The sequence below is a fragment of the Genypterus blacodes genome, unplaced genomic scaffold, assembly GCF_046128005.1.
Source record: "Genypterus blacodes isolate CSIRO-AG114 ecotype Tasmania unplaced genomic scaffold, CSIRO-AGI_Gbla_v1 ptg000030l_1, whole genome shotgun sequence".
Lineage (NCBI taxonomy): Eukaryota > Metazoa > Chordata > Actinopteri > Ophidiiformes > Ophidiidae > Genypterus > Genypterus blacodes.
Genome location: NW_027466843.1, coordinates 6,483,293 through 6,502,888, shown reverse-complemented (window position 1 = coordinate 6,502,888; position 19,596 = coordinate 6,483,293). Strand labels below are relative to the sequence as shown.

The 19,596-nt window shown below is 41.9% G+C and overlaps 3 long non-coding RNA genes across 4 annotated transcripts; all 3 read right to left on the bottom strand.

Moving 5' to 3' along the window:
* Window positions 1-8,429: 8,429 nt before the first annotated feature.
* On the bottom strand, window positions 8,430-10,171 carry LOC142994901 (uncharacterized). Its single transcript, XR_012961441.1, has 5 exons — window positions 10,105-10,171; window positions 9,566-9,964; window positions 9,143-9,283; window positions 8,907-8,953; window positions 8,430-8,827 (listed from the first exon to the last, which is right to left on the bottom strand). It is a non-coding gene; the product is annotated as an uncharacterized LOC142994901 (long non-coding RNA).
* A 1,535-nt stretch (window positions 10,172-11,706) lies between these two features.
* Window positions 11,707-13,436, bottom strand: LOC142994902 (uncharacterized). Its single transcript, XR_012961442.1, has 5 exons — window positions 13,075-13,436; window positions 12,536-12,934; window positions 12,113-12,253; window positions 11,877-11,923; window positions 11,707-11,797 (listed from the first exon to the last, which is right to left on the bottom strand). It is a non-coding gene; the product is annotated as an uncharacterized LOC142994902 (long non-coding RNA).
* A 1,695-nt stretch (window positions 13,437-15,131) lies between these two features.
* Window positions 15,132-19,198, bottom strand: LOC142994903 (uncharacterized). Of its 2 annotated transcripts, XR_012961443.1 has the most exons (5): window positions 19,005-19,198; window positions 18,475-18,864; window positions 18,051-18,191; window positions 17,815-17,861; window positions 17,051-17,735 (listed from the first exon to the last, which is right to left on the bottom strand). It is a non-coding gene; the product is annotated as an uncharacterized LOC142994903 (long non-coding RNA). The 2 variants fall into 2 exon arrangements; XR_012961444.1 differs by lacking the exons at window positions 17,051-17,735; window positions 17,815-17,861; window positions 18,051-18,191 and adding an exon at window positions 15,132-15,223.
* Between the last annotated feature and the right edge of the window lie 398 nt (window positions 19,199-19,596).

Sequence of the window (19,596 nt, the reverse complement as noted above, 5' to 3'; positions counted from 1 at the left end):
CCGGGGCAGTGACATAAAGGTTTCAACAAAACTGTCCTCAAAGCAAACATTGTTAGAAGTACAATGACATCATCACTCCCCCATCCAGGCGAGCTCTTACGAAACACTGCAGACCGACCTCTAAAGCCGACAGACCTGCAGACTTTAGAAATGCAGTTAAACTAATGTTAATTTGTGACTCACAGTAGCTGTTATGCTGTTACACTGTTAAATGTAACAATTACTTTCTCAATATTCTTATGGTCGAAACAGGACTGGAAACATGAGATGATGCTAAATCAGATTAATCCAGGTAAAAAAAATAAGATGTTATATTACAGTTCTTTATTTCCCTTAAGGCCTGTATATTAGTATAAGAAAACACGTGTGTAGGAATATTCAGGCTGAATTCAAGGGAACTTTTATGGCAAGAGGACATAAGAGCCACTAGAGGGTGCAAAAAGCTCTTATTTTCAGCAAACTGACTGAGCCAGCGTCTTGGTCCATTCAATAGAAAGTGTGACAAAGTGTAAACGCCATCATGATTATTGCTTATGAGCGATGTCACAGCAGCTGAACATCACCGCTTTGTTGATGAGAGGAAATGGCTTCAACTTTCCCAATTCCCACATTTCAACATCATCATTGCTGTTATTTAAAACAAATGTAGAAATATTGAATTCTCACCAGAAACAGGAGACAAGCGTGATGACATCATGGAAGCAGATGCGCTAAATGTGAAACTGGTCGCCTTCTTCTTCCTTACACACTGCGACTGCCTGACCAGATCATAACTACTGCACAATACAAAAAACACAACTCACATTTATCCAAACAGGAAAATTTAATCTGTAAGGAAGAACAACCTCACAATGATTTACCCCTCAAACATCATTACTGTTTGCCATTAGAGAATGAACTATTGTTTCCACACATCAGTGGCTATCATCAGTGGTGGGAAACCAATCTGTGTCAGTGTGGTTTGCTCTGTACTGCTGTTGCTTATATTACTTTATCCAATATTGCTATCAAAATAAACGAGAGAAAAGAAAAGAAAAATAATAAAAATATTAATAACTTTAATAAATTAAAGTCCTCGGGGGAACCACCCCTTATTTGCAAGGGGACAAAGATAGCAGATAAATGACCTAAGCCTCAAAGACTCACCATAAATCTTAATTATGAATTCAAATGATCAAATTAATTAATTAATTATTTAAATGGGAATAATTCAAAGATTAGTTTTTGCGCCAGATATCAATCTGGAAGGGTGATTCTTGGCGTGCATAGAGGCTAAAAATCATATAATATTCAAAGCACACAATTTCAGTCACTTGTTGTTATAATATGAAAGGATTTATTATCTCACAATAATAACTTAGAGTCATTACTATAAATATGATAAACCAGAAAAGATAAAATAATAGCAAGAAGTTCAGGTAATAACGGATTCAAACACAAGGAAAACAAAGCTTGTGTGTGTGTGTGTGTGTGTGTGTGTGTGTGTGTGTGTGTGTGTGTGTGTGTGTGTGTGTGTGTGTGTGTGAGATGATGTACAGAAGTGGCAAAGTTATAAACACATGTGTATGGGAGGAGTCCCAGGGTCAACGCTCACTACTAAGATGGCGGTTTCACTCCTAGCTTAGCCTGTGAGAGACATGTGTGGTTGTGTCTTATCACCACAGGGGGTTTATCACCCAAGAGGTGCAGAGAGAGCGAGAGAGAGAGGGAGGGAGAGAGAGAGAGAGAGGAGAGAGAGAGAGAGAGAGAGAGAGAGAGAGAGAGAGAGAGAGAGAGAGAGAGAGAGAGAGGGAGAGAGAGAGAAGAAAGAGAGAGGAAGCATGCAGAAATCTGTGCTGGAAAGCACGGTTAGAAAACTTTAAGAACACAATAGCAGAAATATTAAACATAGAAAATACAGTATTCCATACAGTGTATTTATCTACTTAGATCTAAATCTGACTCTAAATCTTAATCTGCCGAAACATCAAAGCCTTACTTAGTAGAGTCACGTCCGTATTGTGATTCTATGTAGCATCGATTGGACAGCTGCGCTGAGGGTCCACTGAGTCGATGGTATGTCCGTTGTGGTGAGCTTTGCTCCAAGTCCTCAGTTCTGGGCTTGATGAAGTTAGAAAATTGTCTTCGTGGTTTAGGAGAAGAAGGCAAAGTGAATCGCTGCTTGGTCCAGTTGAGTCACTGAATTGGAAATTTCAGGGCAGAGATTCTTGAGTTCCTTCCTCTTCCTTCCTGCTTGGGTTGTGCTGGAAAGAGGTAGCTTGTGGGTTCACTGAATTGGAAAATTCAGGGCAAATTCTTGGGTTTCTTTCTCTTCCCTGCTGCTTGGTTGGGCTCAAGAGAAAGATTTTGATTTTCTTTGGGCTTTCATGCTGCAAATGACCTCACGGCCAAGGCTTAACCTTTTGACCAATGTCGCGGCAGCTGGGTCTAAGACATCTTCACATTGAGGTGTGAAGAGGGGGTTAAACTACAACACTAGGTTGTCTTCTTGTTTTGTGAACAAAGGACCGTATGGCTTATCAGAGTCAGCCATGTGAGGACAGGCTTCAAAAATGTGTTGTAGACCTCAAATATTTTACAACCTCAAACTGTGTATGCCCCTACACTGCTGCTTTTCACACAAATGCACGCACGCACGCACGCACACACGCACGCACGCACGCACGCACGCAAGCACGCACGCACGCACGCACGCACGCACGCACGCACAGCTTATTGTTCCATTCTACCATCCATTACATTAAATGAACTGGTGTAGCCTTTACATCCGACTTGTGTTAATGGCAGAATAGGTGCAGGAGTCAGAACCCTGGTCCTCCCTATTCTTGTTCTTCTTCTTCATCGTCGTCATTGTTGCTCTCTGTGACGGCTGACGGATGTCCAGGGCTGCGTAGCAGACATCTTCATCCTGATATTTGACATTTTAGAATAGTGGTTATGTGCTGCTGTGATCCACAACGGCGCTTACAGAAGTTCACGTCAGTTACCTGATTTACTTTTGTTTGTCTCCTCGTGTCAGCCGTCTTCGCTTGAGCTTGAAGTGAATAAATGCAGCATTGTTACAACTGTACACGTTACCCTAGTAGAGGAAGAGTTAGTGCTATAAATCAAAGTCTGCTGATTAAATATTGAAGATATTTTGGGATCAATCAATTAATCAAAATAATATAAATAGAGGAAAAACATCCAAATCATCATCAGCCACATAATGTGATGAATGTACCTGTTTTCTGACAGAGGCAATAAACCAAAATGGAGGCGAGGAGAGCAGAGAAGACGGATAAACCTGGACAGAGAGTGAACAGAAGCTTCCAGCACATGGCACAGTCTTGGTCCTGAGGGGTCACATGAGGGTCGCTGGAGTCTGGAAAAATACAGCGACGTGTGTGTGTGATCTGTTTGACATGACTGGTGGGTCTTGCACTCTGAATTCACCTCTCTGACCCGTTATTCATTCATTAATCCACACCATTTTATATATTCTGCAGATTGTGCGTGCAGCATAGCATGGTGAACATGGTGTTTCATTAACCTCAGCATTAATCAGCACATTTTCTCACTGTGTGGTGTCCAATCAATCAAACGGTCAGATTTGCAGCATAGATCAGTAATACACAAAGAAAGAGAAGACAGAGCTGAATACTTACCCAGCATGATCCTTGTTGTGATGTTGCCATATCTGTAAACGTTACTCTCAGTAATCTTTTCCTCCCCAAGCACTTCGGTACGTACAGTTCCACAGTAGTAGAGGCCTTCGTCTGAATGGGTGATGTTCACGATCAGTAGGTCGTAAGAGTTAGAGGACTTGTTTAACATCAAATGAAGACCAGGAAAAGGATTCAAAGTAAATTGGTCCTCAAAGTTGGACGTCTGTTCAAATCTTGATGTCAAAACGAGAGGAGGCTGGTTCTCATGAGAACAGTTCCTGTACCACAATATGTAAACTCCAGTAGATGGTTGGCAGTCACAGTGCAGAGTGGCGTTCTCTCCTGCTCGGACTGTGAGATTGAATGCTGCTCCTGAGTCTTGACTGGAGGTAACAGCTCCTGGAAAAACAGACGTGATCACAAAAACGGGTTGAGAAGTGAACAGTACAGAACAAAACAGAACAAAACATTTCCTGCTCCACTCAACACAATGCCTGTGATGATAGATCCAAAATGATTTCTAAATATTTCAAAATCACCTAAAAGAAGGAGCAAGAACGTTGATGGTCCACCCATGTCTGATGATGAGCTGGAACTGAAAAGCAGCTTAGATTTTACTCACTGATAACATACGTGACCTGCGCATTGGCTTGCACAGAGAAGGTGATTGGCTGGTCGAATGGAAAATCTTTCACAGTGGTTTTCCTCTCAGGCTGTGGTCCGGGGCAGTGACATAAAGGTTTCAACAAAACTGTCCTCAAAGCAAACATTGCTATAAGCACAATGACATAAACCAACACCCTTTCATCATCACTCCCCCATCCAGACGAGTCTCTTCTGAAACACTGCAGACCGACACCTGCAGACTTTAGAAATGCAGTTAAACTAATGTTAATGTGTGACACACAATAGCTGTTGTGCTGTTACACTGTTGAATGTTACAATTACTTTCTTATTGTCGAAACATAGTGGAAACTATGACCCAGGGGTGATGTGGATGCAGGGACAGGTCCAGATCTGCAGTAATCTATCTTATCATATCAATGGTGGCAAACATGGTGGACTAAAGTCTAGCATAGTGAGCACGTTAATACGATTCCATGCACAGGAACAAACTGTAAACATGAGATGATGGTAAATCAAATCAATCCAGGGAAAAAAAGAAGATGTTATATTACAGTTCTTTATTTCCCTTTAGGCCTGTATATTAGTATAAGAAAACACGTGTGTAGGAATATTCAGGCTGAATTCAAGGGAACTTTTACGCCACGAGGGCATAAGAGCCACTAGAGGGTGCAAAAAGCTCTTATTTTCAGCAAACTGACTGAGCCAGCGTCTCGGTCCATTCAATAGAAAGTGTGACAAAGTGTAAACGCCATCATGATTATTGCTTATGAGCGATGTCACAGCAGCTGAACATCACCGCTTTGTTGATGAGAGGAAATGGCTTCAACTTTCCCAATTCCCACATTTCAATGTCATTTAGAGGATTGCGCAATCATCTGCAGTTTGTGGAATTTCTCTACCTGATGACGAAGAATTATGTTTTATATTTGTTTCAGACTTAAGATGATCATTGCTGATATTTAAAATAAATGTAGAAATATTAAATATCTCACCAGAAACAGGAGACACACCTGATGACATCATGAAAGCAGATGTGCTAAATGTGAAACTGGTCGCCTTCTTCTTCCTTACACACTGCGACTGCCTGACCAGATCATAACTACTGCACAATACAAAAAACACAACTCACATTTACCCAAACAGGAAAATTTAATCTGAAAGGAAGAACAACCTCACAATGATTTACCCCTCAAACATCATTACTGTTTGCAATAAGAGAATAAACTATTGTTTCACAAATCAGGGGCGGGAAACCAAACCAGTGTGGTTTGCTCTGTACTGCTGCTTTTCACACATACGCACACATGCACGCGCACACAGACACACACACACACACACACACACACACACACACACACACACACACACACACACACACACACACACACACAGTTTATGGTTCCATTCTACCATCCATTAGGTTAAATGAACTGGTGTAGCCTTTACATCCGACTTGTGTTTACGGCAGAATAGGTGCAGAAGTCAGAACCCTGGTCCTCCCTCTTCTTGTTCTTCTTCTTCATCATCATCGTCGTTGCTCTCCCTGATGGCTGACGGATGTCCAGGGCTGCGTAGCAGACATCTTCATCCTGATATTTGACATTTTAGAATAGTGGTTATGTGCTGCTGTGATCCACAACGGCGCTTACAGAAGTTCACGTCAGTTACCTGATTTACTTTTGTTTGTCTCCTCGTGTCAGCTGTGTTCGCTTGAGCTTGAAGTGAATAAATGCAGCATTGTTACAACTGTACACGTTACCCTAGTAGAGGAAGAGTTGGTGCTATAAATCAAAGTCTGCTGATTAAATATTGAAGATATTTTGGGATCAATCAATTAATCAAAATAATATAAATAGAGGAAAAACATCCAAATCATCATCAGCCACATAATGTGATGAATGTACCTGTTTTCTGACAGAGGCAATAAACCAAAATGGAGGCGAGGAAAGCGGAGAAGACAGATAAACCTGGACAGAGAGTGAACAGAAGCTTCCAGCACATGGCACAGTCTTGGTCCTGAGGGGTCACATGAGGGTCGCTGGAGTCTGGAAAAATACAGCGACGTGTGTGTGTGATCTGTTTGACATGACTGGTGGTTCTTGCACTCTGATTTCCCCTCTCTGACCCGTTATTCATTCATTAATCCACACCATTTTACATATATTGCAGATAGCGCGTGCAGCATAGCATGGTGAACATGGTGTTTCATTAACCTCAGCATTAATCAGCACATTTTCTCACTGTGTGGTGTCCAATCAATCAAACGGTCAGTTTTTTAGCATAGATCAGTAATACACAAAGAAAGAGAAGACAGAGCTGAATACTTACCCAGTATGATCCTTGTTGTGATGTTGCCATATCTGTAAACCTCAGTCGGGGTAATTTTTCCCTTATCAACCACTTCGGTACCTACAGTTCCACAGTAGTAGAGGCCTTCGTCTGAATGGGTGATGTTCACGATCAGTAGGTCGTAAGATTTAGAGGACTCATTAAACATCAAATGAAGACCAGGAAAAGTATTCAGAGCATGTCGGTTGGATGTCTGTTCATATCTTGATGTCAAAACGAGAGGAGGCTGGTTCTCATGAGAACAGTTCCTGTACCACAATATGTAAACTCCAGTAGATGGTTGGCAGTCACAGTGCAGAGTGGCGTTCTCTCCTGCTTGGACTGTGAGATTGAATGCTCCTCCTGAGTCTTGACTGGAGGTAACAGCTCCTGGAAAAACAGACGTGATCACAAAAAACGGGTTGAGAAGTGAACAGTACAGAACAAAACAGAACAAAACATTTCCTGCTCCACTCAACACAATGCCTGTGATGATAGATCCTAAATGATTTCTAAATATTTCAAAATCACCTAAAAGAAGGAGCAAGAACGCCGATGGTCCACCCATGTCTGATGATGAGCAGGAACTGAAAAGCAGCTTAGATTTCACTCACTGATAACATACGTGACCTGCGCATTGGCTTGCACATTAAAGGAAATAGAGAAGGTGATTGGCTGGTCGAATGGAAAATCTGTCACGGTGGTTTTCCTCTCAGGCTGTGGTCCGGGGCAGTGACATAAAGGTTTCAACAAAACTGTCCTTAAAGCAAACATTGTTATAAGCACAATGACATAAACCAACACCCTTTCATCATCACCCCCCCATCCAGACGAGTCTCTTCTGAAACACTGCAGACCGACACCTGCAGACTTTAGAAATGCAGTTAAACTAATGTTAATGTGTGACACACAATAGCTGTTGTGCTGTTACACTGTTGAATGTTGTCACACAATTACTTTCTTATTGTCGAAACATAGTGGAAGCTATGACCCAGGGGTGATGTGGATGCAGGGACAGGTCCAGATCTGCAGTAATCTATTTTATCTTATCAATGGTGGCAAACATGGTGGACTAAAGTCTAGCATAGTGAGCACGTTAATACGATTCCATGCGCAGGAACAAACTGTAAACATGAGATGATGGTAAATCAAATCAATCCAGGGAAAAAAAGAAGATGTTATATTACAGTTCTTTATTTCTCTTTAGGCCTGTATATTAGTATAAGAAAACACGTGTAGGAATATTCAGGCTGAATTCAAGGGAACTTTTACGCCACGAGGGCATAAGAGCCACTAGAGGGTGCAAAAAGCTCTTATTTTCAGCAAACTGACTGAGCCAGCGTCTCGGTCCATTCAATAGAAAGTCTGACAAAGTGTAAACGCCATCATTATTATTGCTTATGAGCGATGTCACAGCAGCTGAACATCACCGCTTTGTTGATGAGAGGAAATGGCTTCAACTTTCCCAATTCCCACATTTCAACGTCATTTAGAGGATTGCGCAATCATCTGCAGTTTGTGGAATTTCTCTACCTGATGCCGAAGAATTATGTTTTATATTCATTTCAGACTTAAGATGATCATTGCTGATATTTAAAATAAATGTAGAAATATTAAATATCTCACCAGAAACAGGAGACACACGTGATGACATCATGAAAGCAGATGTGCTAAATGTGAAACTGGTCGCCTTCTTCTTCCTTACACACTGCGACTGCCTGACCAGATCATAACTACTGCACAATACAAAAAACACAACTCACATTTACCCAAACAGGAAAATTTAATCTGAAAGGAAGAACAACCTCACAATGATTTTCCCCCGCAAACATCATTACTGTTTGCAATAAGAGAATAAACTATTGTTTCACACATCAGGGGCGGGAAACCAAACCGTGTCAGTGTGGTTTGCTCTGTACTGCTGCTTTTCACACATACGCACACATGCACGCGCACACAGACACAGACACAGACACAGACACACACACACACACACACACACACACACACACACACACACAGTTTATGGTTCCATTCTACCATCCATTAGGTTAAATGAACTGGTGTAGCCTTTACATCCGACTTGTGTTTACGGCAGAATAGGTGCAGAAGTCAGAACCCTTGTCCTCCCTCTTCTTGTTCTTCTTCTTCATCATCATCGTCGTCGTCGTTGCTCTCCCTGATGGCTGACGGATGTCCAGGGCTGCGTAGCAGACATCTTCATCCTGATATTTGACATTTTAGAATAGTGGTTATGTGCTGCTGTGATCCACAACGGCGCTTACAGAAGTTCACGTCAGTTACCTGATTTACTTTTGTTTGTCTCCTCGTGTCAGCTGTGTTCGCTTGAGCTTGAAGTGAATAAATGCAGCATTGTTACAACTGTACACGTTACCCTAGTAGAGGAAGAGTTGGTGCTATAAATCAAAGTCTGCTGATTAAATATTGGAGATATTTTGGGATTAATTAATTAATCGATATAATAGAAAAAAAGGAAAAACATTCAAATCATCATCAGCCACATAATGTGATGAATGTACCTGTTTTCTGACAGAGGCAATAAACCAAAATGGAGGCGAGGAGAGCAGAGAAGACGGATAAACCTGGACAGAGAGTGAACAGAAGCTTCCAGCACATGGCACAGTCTTGGTCCTGAGGGGTCACATGAGGGTCGCTGGAGTCTGGAAAATACAGCGACGTGTGTGTGTGATCTGTTTGACATGACTGGTGGGTCTTGCACTCTGATTTCCCCTCTCTGACCCGTTATTCATTCATTAATCCACACCATTTTACATATATTGCAGATAGCGCGTGCAGCATAGCATGGTGAACATGGTGTTTCATTAACCTCAGCATTAATCAGCACATTTTCTCACTGTGTGGTGTCCAATCAATCAAACAGTCAGATTTGCAGCAAAGATCAGTAATACACAAAGAAAGAGAAGACAGAGCTGAATACTTACCCAGCATGATCCTTGTTGTGATGTTGCCATATCTTTGAACCTCAGTCTGAGTAAACTTTTCCTCCCCAACCACTTTGGTACCTACAGTTCCACAGTAGTAGAGGCCTTCGTCTGAATGGGTGATGTTCACGATCAATAGGTCGTAAGAGTTAGATGACTCGTTAAACATCAAATGAAGACCAGGAAAAGGATTCAGATTAGATGGGGTCTCAAAGTTGGATGTCTGTTCAAATCTTGATGTCAAAACGAGAGGAGGCTGGTTCTCATGAGAACAGTTCCTGTACCACAATATGTAAACTCCAGTAAATAGTTGGCAGTCACAGTGCAGAGTGGCGTTCTCTCCTGCTTGGACTGTGAGATTGAATGCTCCTCCTGAGTCTTGACTGGAGGTAACAGCTCCTGGAAAAACAGACGTGATCACAAAAATGGGTTGAGAAGTGAACAGTACAGAACAAAACAGAACAAAACATTTCCTGCTCCACTCAACACAATGCCTGTGATGATAGATCCTAAATGATTTCTAAATATTTCAAAATCACCTAAAAGAAGGAGCAGGAATGCCGATGATCCACCCATGTCTGATGATGAGCAGGAACTGAAAAGCAGCTTAGATTTTACTCACTGATAACATACGTGACCTGCGCATTGGCTTGCACATTAAAGGAAATGGAGGAGGTGATTGGCTGGTCGAATGGAAAATCTGTCACGGTGGTTTTCCTCTCAGGCTGTGGTCCGGGGCAGTGACATAAAGGTTTCAACAAAACTGTCCTCAAAGCAAACATTGTTATAAGCACAATGACATAAACCAACACCCTTTCATCATCACTCCCCCATCCAGACGAGTCTCTTCTGAAACACTGCAGACCGACACCTGCAGACTTTAGAAATGCAGTTAAACTAATGTTAATGTGTGACTCACAATAGCTGTTGTGCTGTTACACTATTGAATGTTGTAACACACTTACTTTCTTATTGTCGAAACATAGTGGAAGCTATGACCCAGGGGTGATGTGGATGCAGGGTCAGGTCCAGATCTGCAGTTATCTATCTTATCATATCAATGGTGGCAAACATGGTGGACTAAAGTCTAGCATAGTGAGCACGTTAATACGATTCCATGCGCAGGAACAAACTGTAAACATGAGATGATGGTAAATCAAATCAATCCAGGGAAAAAAATAAGATGTTATATTACAGTTCTTTATTTCCCTTTAGGCCTGTATATTAGTATAAGAAAACACGTGTGTAAGAATATTCAGGCTGAATTCAAGGGAACTTTTACGCCACGAGGGCATAAGAGCCACTAGAGGGTGCAAAAAGCTCTTATTTTCAGCAAACTGACTGAGCCAGCGTCTCGGTCCATTCAATAGAAAGTGTGACAAAGTGTAAACGCCATCATGATTATTGCTTATGAGCGATGTCACAGCAGCTGAACATCACCGCTTTGTTGATGAGAGGAAATGGCTTCAACTTTCCCACTTTTCAATGTCATTTAAAGGATTGCGCAATCATCTGCAGTTTGTGGAATTTCTCTACCTGATGACGAAGAATTATGTTTTATATTCATTTCAGACTTAAGATGATCATTGCTGATATTTTAAACAAATGTAGAAATATTGAATATCTCACCAGAAACAGGAGACACACGTGGTGACATCATGAAAGCAGATGTGCTAAATGTGAAACTGGTCGCCTTCTTCTTCCTTACACACTGCGACTGCCTGACCAGATCATAACTACTGCACAATACAAAAACACAACTCACATTTATCCAAACAGGAAAATTTAATCTGAAAGGAAGAACACCCTCACAATGATTTTCCCCTCAAACTTCATTACTGTTTGCAATAAGAGAATAAACTATTGTTTCACACATCAGGGGCGGGAAACCAAACCGTGTCAGTGTGGTTTGCTCTGTACTGCTGCTTTTCACACATACGCACACATGCACGCGCACACAGACACAGACACAGACACAGACACACACACACACACACACACACACACACACACACACACACACACACAGTTTATGGTTCCATTCTACCATCCATTAGGTTAAATGAACTGGTGTAGCCTTTACATCCGACTTGTGTTTGCGGCAGAATAGGTGCAGAAGTCAGAACCCTTGTCCTCCCTCTTCTTGTTCTTCTTCTTCATCATCATCGTCGTCGTCGTTGCTCTCCCTGATGGCTGACGGATGTCCAGGGCTGCGTAGCAGACATCTTCATCCTGATATTTGACATTTTAGAATAGTGGTTATGTGCTGCTGTGATCCACAACGGCGCTTACAGAAGTTCACGTCAGTTACCTGATTTACTTTTGTTTGTCTCCTCGTGTCAGCCGTCTTCGCTTGAGCTTGAAGTGAATAAATGCAGCATTGTTACAACTGTACACGTTACCCTAGTAGAGGAAGAGTTAGTGCTATAAATCAAAGTCTGCTGATTAAATATTGAAGATATTTTGGGATCAATCAATTAATCAAAATAATATAAATAGAGGAAAAACATCCAAATCATCATCAGCCACATAATGTGATGAATGTACCTGTTTTCTGACAGAGGCAATAAACCAAAATGGAGGCGAGGAGAGCAGAGAAGACGGATAAACCTGGACAGAGAGTGAACAGAAGCTTCCAGCACATGGCACAGACTTGGTCCTGAGGGGTCACATGAGGGTCGCTGGAGTCTGGAAAATACAGCGACGTGTGTGTGTGATCTGTTTGACATGACGGGTGGTTCCTGCACTCTGATTTCCCCTCTCTGACCCGTTATTCATTCATTAATCCACACCATTTTACATATATTGCAGATTGTGCGTGCAGCATAGCATGGTGAACATGGTGTTTCATTAACCTCAGCATTAATCAGCACATTTTCTCACTGTGTGGTGTCCAATCAATCAAACAGTCAGATTTGCAGCAAAGATCAGTAATACACAAAGAAAGAGAAGACAGAGCTGAATACTTACCCAGCATGATCCTTGTTGTGATGTTGCCATATCTTTGAACCTTAGTCTGAGTAATCTTTTCCTTATCAACCACTTTGGTACCTACAGTTCCACAGTAGTAGAGGCCTTCGTCTGAATGGGTGATGTTCACAATCAGTAGGTCGTAAGATTTAGAGGACTCGTTAAACATCAAATGAAGACCAGGAAAAGGACTCAGATTAAATTGGTTCTGAAAGATGGACGTCTGTGCATTTCTTGATTTCAAAACGAGAGGAGGCTGGTTCTCATGAGAACAGTTCCTGTACCACAATATGTAAACTCCAGTAGATGTTTGGCAGTCACAGTGCAGAGTGGCATTCTCTCCTGCTCGGACTGTGAGATTGAATGCTCCTCCTGAGTCTTGACTGGAGGTAACAGCTCCTGGAAAAACAGACGTGATCACAAAAACGGGTTGAGAAGTGAACAGTACAGAACAAAACAGAACAAAACATTTCCTGCTCCACTCAACACAATGCCTGTGATGATAGATCCAAAATGATTTCTAAATATTTCAAAATCACCTAAAAGAAGGAGCAAGAACGTTGATGGTCCACCCATGTCTGATGATGAGCAGGAACTGAAAAGCAGCTTAGATTTCACTCACTGATAACATACGTGACCTGCGCATTGGCTTGCACATTAAAGGAAATAGAGAAGGTGATTGGCTGGTCGAATGGAAAATCTGTCATGGTGGTTTTCCTCTCAGGCTGTGGTCCGGGGCAGTGACATAAAGGTTTCAACAAAACTGTCCTCAAAGCAAACATTGCTATAAGCACAATGACATAAACCAACACCCTTTCATCATCACTCCCCCATCCAGACAAGTCTCTTCTGAAACACTGCAGACCGACACCTGCAGACTTTAGAAATGCAGTTAAACTAATGTTAATGTGTGACACACAATAGCTGTTGCGCTGTTACACTGTTGAATGTTGTCACACAATTACTTTCTTATTGTCGAAACATAGTGGAAGCTATGACGGGGTGATGTGGATGCAGGGTCAGGTCCAGATCTGCAGTAATCTATCTTATCATATCAATGGTGGCAAACATGGTGGACTAAAGTCTAGCATAGTGAGCACGTTAATACGATTCCATGCGCAGGAACAAACTGTAAACATGAGATGATGGTAAATCAAATCAATCCAGGGAAAAAAATAAGATGTTATATTACAGTTCTTTATTTCCCTTTAGGCCTGTATATTAGTATAAGAAAACACGTGTGTAGGAATATTCAGGCTGAATTCAAGGGAACTTTTACGGCACGAGGGCATAAGAGCCACTAGAGGGTGCAAAAAGCTCTTATTTTCAGCAAACTGACTGAGCCAGCGTCTCGGTCCATTCAATAGAAAGTGTGACAAAGTGTAAACGCCATCATGATTATTGCTTATGAGCGATGTCACAGCAGCTGAACATCACCGCTTTGTTGATGAGTGGAAATGGCTTCAACTTTCCCAAATCCCACATTTCAATGTCATTTAAAGGATTGCGCAATCATCTGCAGTTTGTGGAATTTCTCTACCTGATGACGAAGAATTATGTTTTATATTAGTTTCAGACTTAAGATGATCATTGCTGATATTTAAAATAAATGTAGAAATATTAAATATCTCACCAGAAACAGGAGACACACGTGATGACATCATGAAAGCAGATGTGCCAAAAATGTGAAACTGGTCGCCTTCTTCTTCCTTACACACTGCGACTGCCTGACCAGATCATAACTACTGCACAATACAAAAAACACAACTCACATTTACCCAAACAGGAAAATTTAATCTGAAAGGAAGAACACCCTCACAATGATTTACCCCTCAAACATCATTACTGTTTGCAATAAGAGAATAAACTATTGTTTCACACATCAGGGGCGGGAAACCAAACCGTGTCAGTGTGGTTTGCTCTGTACTGCTGCTTTTCACACATACGCACACATGCACGCGCACACAGACACAGACACACACACACAGACACACACACACACACACACACACACACACACACACACAGTTTATGGTTCCATTCTACCATCCATTAGGTTAAATGAACTGGTGTAGCCTTTACATCCGACTTGTGTTTACGGCAGAATAGGTGCAGAAGTCAGAACCCTGGTCCTCCCTCTTCTTGTTCTTCTTCTTCATCATCATTGTCGTCGTCGTTGCTCTCCCTGATGGCTGACGGATGTCCAGGGCTGCGTAGCAGACATCTTCATCCTGATATTTGACATTTTAGAATAGTGGTTATGTGCTGCTGTGATCCACAACGGCGCTTACAGAAGTTCACGTCAGTTACCTGATTTACTTTTGTTTGTCTCCTCGTGTCAGCTGTCTTCGCTTGAGCTTGAAGTGAATAAATGCAGCATTGTTACAACTGTACACGTTACCCTAGTAGAGGAAGAGTTAGGGCTATAAATCAAAGTCTGCTGATTAAATATTGAAGATATTTTGGGATCAATTAATTAATCGATATAATAGAAAAAAAGGAAAAAACATCCAAATCATCATCAGCCACATAATGTGATGAATGTACCTGTTTTCTGACAGAGGCAATAAACCAAAATGGAGGCGAGGAAAGCGGAGAAGACAGATAAACCTGGACAGAGAGTGAACAGAAGCTTCCAGCACATGGCACAGTCTTGGTCCTGAGGGGTCACATGAGGGTCGCTGGAGTCTGGAAAATACAGCGACGTGTGTGTGTGATCTGTTTGACATGACGGGTGGTTCCTGCACTCTGATTTCCCCTCTCTGACCCGTTATTCATTCATTAATCCACACCATTTTACATATATTGCAGATTGTGCGTGCAGCATAGCATGGTGAACATGGTGTTTCATTAACCTCAGCATTAATCAGCACATTTTCTCACTGTGTGGTGTCCAATCAATCAAACGGTCAGATTTGCAGCATAGATCAGTAATACACAAAGAAAGAGAAGACTGAATACTTACCCAGCATGATCCTTGTTGTGATGTTGCCATATCTGTAAACCTCAATCAGAGTCCACTTTTCCTCCCCAACCACTTCGGTATGTACAGTTCCACAGTAGTAGAGGCCTTCGTCTGAATGGGTGATGTTCACGATCAGTAGGTCGTAAGATTTAGAGGACTCGTTTAACATCAAATGAAGACCAGGAAAAGGATTCAGATTAGATGGGGTCTCAAAGTTGGATGTCTGTTCAGATCTTGATGTCAAAACGAGAGGAGGCTGGTTCTCATGAGAACAGTTCCTGTACCACAATATGTAATCTCTAGTAGATGGTTGGCAGTCACAGTGCAGAGTGGCATTCTCTCCTGCTTGGACTGTGAGATTGAATGCTCCTCCTGAGTCTTGACTGGAGGTAACAGCTCCTGGAAAAACAGACGTGATCACAAAAACGGGTTGAGAAGTGAACAGTACAGAACAAAACAGAACAAAACATTTCCTGCTCCACTCAACACAATGCCTGTGATGATAGATCACAAAATGATTTCTAAATATTTCAAAATCACCTAAAAGAAGGAGCAGGAACGCCGATGGTCCACCCATGTCTGATGATGAGCAGGAACTGAAAAGCAGCTTAGATTTTACTCACTGATAACATACGTGACCTGCGCATTGGCTTGCACATTAAAGGAAATAGAGGAGGTGATTGGCTGGTCGAATGGAAAATCTGTCATGGTGGTTTTCCTCTCAGGCTGTGGTCCGGGGCAGTGACATAAAGGTTTCAACAAAACTGTCCTCAAAGCAAACATTGCTATAAGCACAATGACATAAACCAACACCCTTTCATCATCACTCCCCCATCCAGACAAGTCTCTTCTGAAACACTGCAGACCGACACCTGCAGACTTTAGAAATGCAGTTAAACTAATGTTAATGTGTGACACACAATAGCTGTTGTGCTGTTACACTGTTGAATGTTGTCACACAATTACTTTCTTATTGTCGAAACTTGGTGGAAGCTATGACCCAGGGGTGATGTGGATGCAGGGTCAGGTCCAGATCTGCAGTAATCTATTTTATCATATCAATGGTGGCAAACATGGTGGACTAAAGTCTAGCATAGTGAGCACGTTAATACGATTCCATGCGCAGGAACAAACTGGAAACATGAGATGACGGTACATCAAATCAATCCAGGGAAAAAAATAAGATGTTATATTACAGTTCTTTATTTCTCTTTAGGCCTGTATATTAGTATAAGAAAACACGTGTGTAGGAATATTCAGGCTGAATTCAAGGGAACTTTTACGCCACGAGGACATAAGAGCCACTAGAGGGTGCAAAAAGCTCTTATTTTCAGCAAACTGACTGAGCCAGCGTCTCGGTCCATTCAATAGAAAGTGTGACAAAGTGTAAACGCCATCATGATTATTGCTTATGAGCGATGTCACAGCAGCTGAACATCACCGCTTTGTTGATGAGTGGAAATGGCTTCAACTTTCCCAATTCCCACATTTCAACGTCATTTAGAGGATTGCGCAATCATCTGCAGTTTGTGGAATTTCTCTACCTGATTACGAAGAATTATGTTTGATATTAGTTTCAGACTTAAGATGATCATTGCTGATATTTAAAATAAATGTAGAAATATTAAATATCTCACCAGAAACAGGAGACACACGTGATGACATCATGAAAGCGGATGTGCTAAATGTGAAACTGGTCGCCTTCTTCTTCCTTACACACTGCGACTGCCTGACCAGATCATAACTACTGCACAATACAAAAAACACAACTCACATTTACCCAAACAGGAAAATTTAATCTGAAAGGAAGAACAACCTCACAATGATTTACCCCTCAAACATCATTACTGTTTGCAATAAGAGAATAAACTATTGTTTCACACATCAGGGGCGGGAAACCAAACTGTGTCAGTGTGGTTTGCTCTGTACTGCTGCTTTTCACACATACGCACACATGCACGCGCACACAGACACAGACACAGACACACAGACACACAGACACACACACACACACACACACCCACACACACAGTTTATGGTTTCATTCTACCATCCATTAGGTTAAATGAACTGGTGTAGCCTTTACATCCGACTTGTGTTTACGGCAGAATAGGTGCAGAAGTCAGAACCCTGGTCCTCCCTCTTCTTGTTCTTCTTCTTCATCATCATCGTCGTCGTCATTGCTCTCCCTGATGGCTGACGGATGTCCAGGGCTGCGTAGCAGACATCTTCATCCTGATATTTGACATTTTAGAATAGTGGTTATGTGCTGCTGTGATCCACAACGGCGCTTACAGAAGTTCACGTCAGTTACCTGATTTACTTTTGTTTGTCTCCTCGTGTCAGCTGTGTTCGCTTGAGCTTGAAGTGAATAAATGCAGCATTGTTACAACTGTACACGTTACCCTAGTAGAGGAAGAGTTAGGGCTATGAATCTAAGTCTGCTGATTAAATAGTGAAGATATTTTGGGATTAATTAATTAATCGAAATAACAGAAAAAAAGGAAAAACATTCAAATCATCATCAGCCACATAATGTGATGAATGTACCTGTTTTCTGACAGAGGCAATAAACCAAAATGGAGGCGAGGAGAGCAGAGAAGACGGATAAACCTGGACAGAGAGTGAACAGAAGCTTCCAGCACATGGCACAGACTTGGTCCTGAGGGGTCACATGAGGGTAGCTGGAGTCTGGAAAAATACAGCGACGTGTGTGTGTGATCTGTTTGACATGACGGGTGGGTCTTGCACTCTGAATTCACCTCTGTGACCCGTTATTCATTAATTGATTCACACCATTTTACATATATTGCAGATTGTGCGTGCAGCATAGCATGGTGAACATGGTGTTTCATTAACCTCAGCATTAATCAGCACATTTTCTCACTGTGTGGTGTCCAATCAGTCAAACGGTCAGATTTGCAGCAAAGATCAGTAATACACAAAGAAAGAGAAGACAGAGCTGAATACTTACCCAGCATGATCCTTGTTGTGATGTTGCCATATCTGTAAACCTTAGTCTGAGTAATCTTTTCCTTATCAACCACTTCGGTACCTACAGTTCCACAGTAGTAGAGGCCTTCATCTGAATGGGTGATTTTCACGATCAGTAGGTCGTAAGAGTTAGAGGACTCGTTAAACATCAAATGAAGACCAGGAAAAGGATTCAGAGCATATCCGTTGGATGTCTGTTCATTTCTTGATTTCAAAACGAGAGGAGGCTGGTTCTCATGAGAACAGTTCCTGTACCACAATATGTAAACTCCAGTAAATAGTTGGCAGTCACAGTGCAGAGTGGCGTTCTCTCCTGCTTGGACTGTGAGATTGAATGCTCCTCCTGAGTCTTGACTGGAGGTAACAGCTCCTGGAAAAACAGACGTGATCACAAAAACGGGTTGAGAAGTGAACAGTACAGAACAAAACAGAACAAAACATTTCCTGCTCCACTCAACACAATGCCTGTGATGATAGAACCTAAATGATTTCTAAATATCTCAAAATCACCTAAAAGAAGGAGCAAGAACGTTGATGGTCCACCCATGTCTGATGATGAGCAGGAACTGAAAAGCAGCTTAGATTTTACTCACTGATAACATACGTGACCTGCGCATTGGCTTGCACATTAAAGGAAATAGAGGAGGTGATTGGCTGGTCGAATGGAAAATCTGTCATGGTGGTTTTCCTCTCAGGCTGTGGTCCGGGGCAGTGACATAAAGGTTTCAACAAAACTGTCCTTAAAGCAAACATTGTTATAAGCACAATGACATAAACCAACACCCTTTCATCATCACTCCCCCATCCAGACGAGTCTCTTCTGAAACACTGCAGACCGACACCTGCAGACTTTAGAAATGCAGTTAAACTAATGTTAATGTGTGACTCACAATAGCTGTTGTGCTGTTACACTGTTGAATGTTGTCACACAATTACTTTCTTATTGTCGAAACATAGTGGAAGCTATGACCCAGGGGTGATGTGGATGCAGGGTCAGGTCCAGATCTGCCAGCATCTTATCATATCAATGGTGGCAAACATGGTGGACTAAAGTCTAGCATAGTGAGCACGTTAATACGATTCCATGCGCAGGAACAAACTG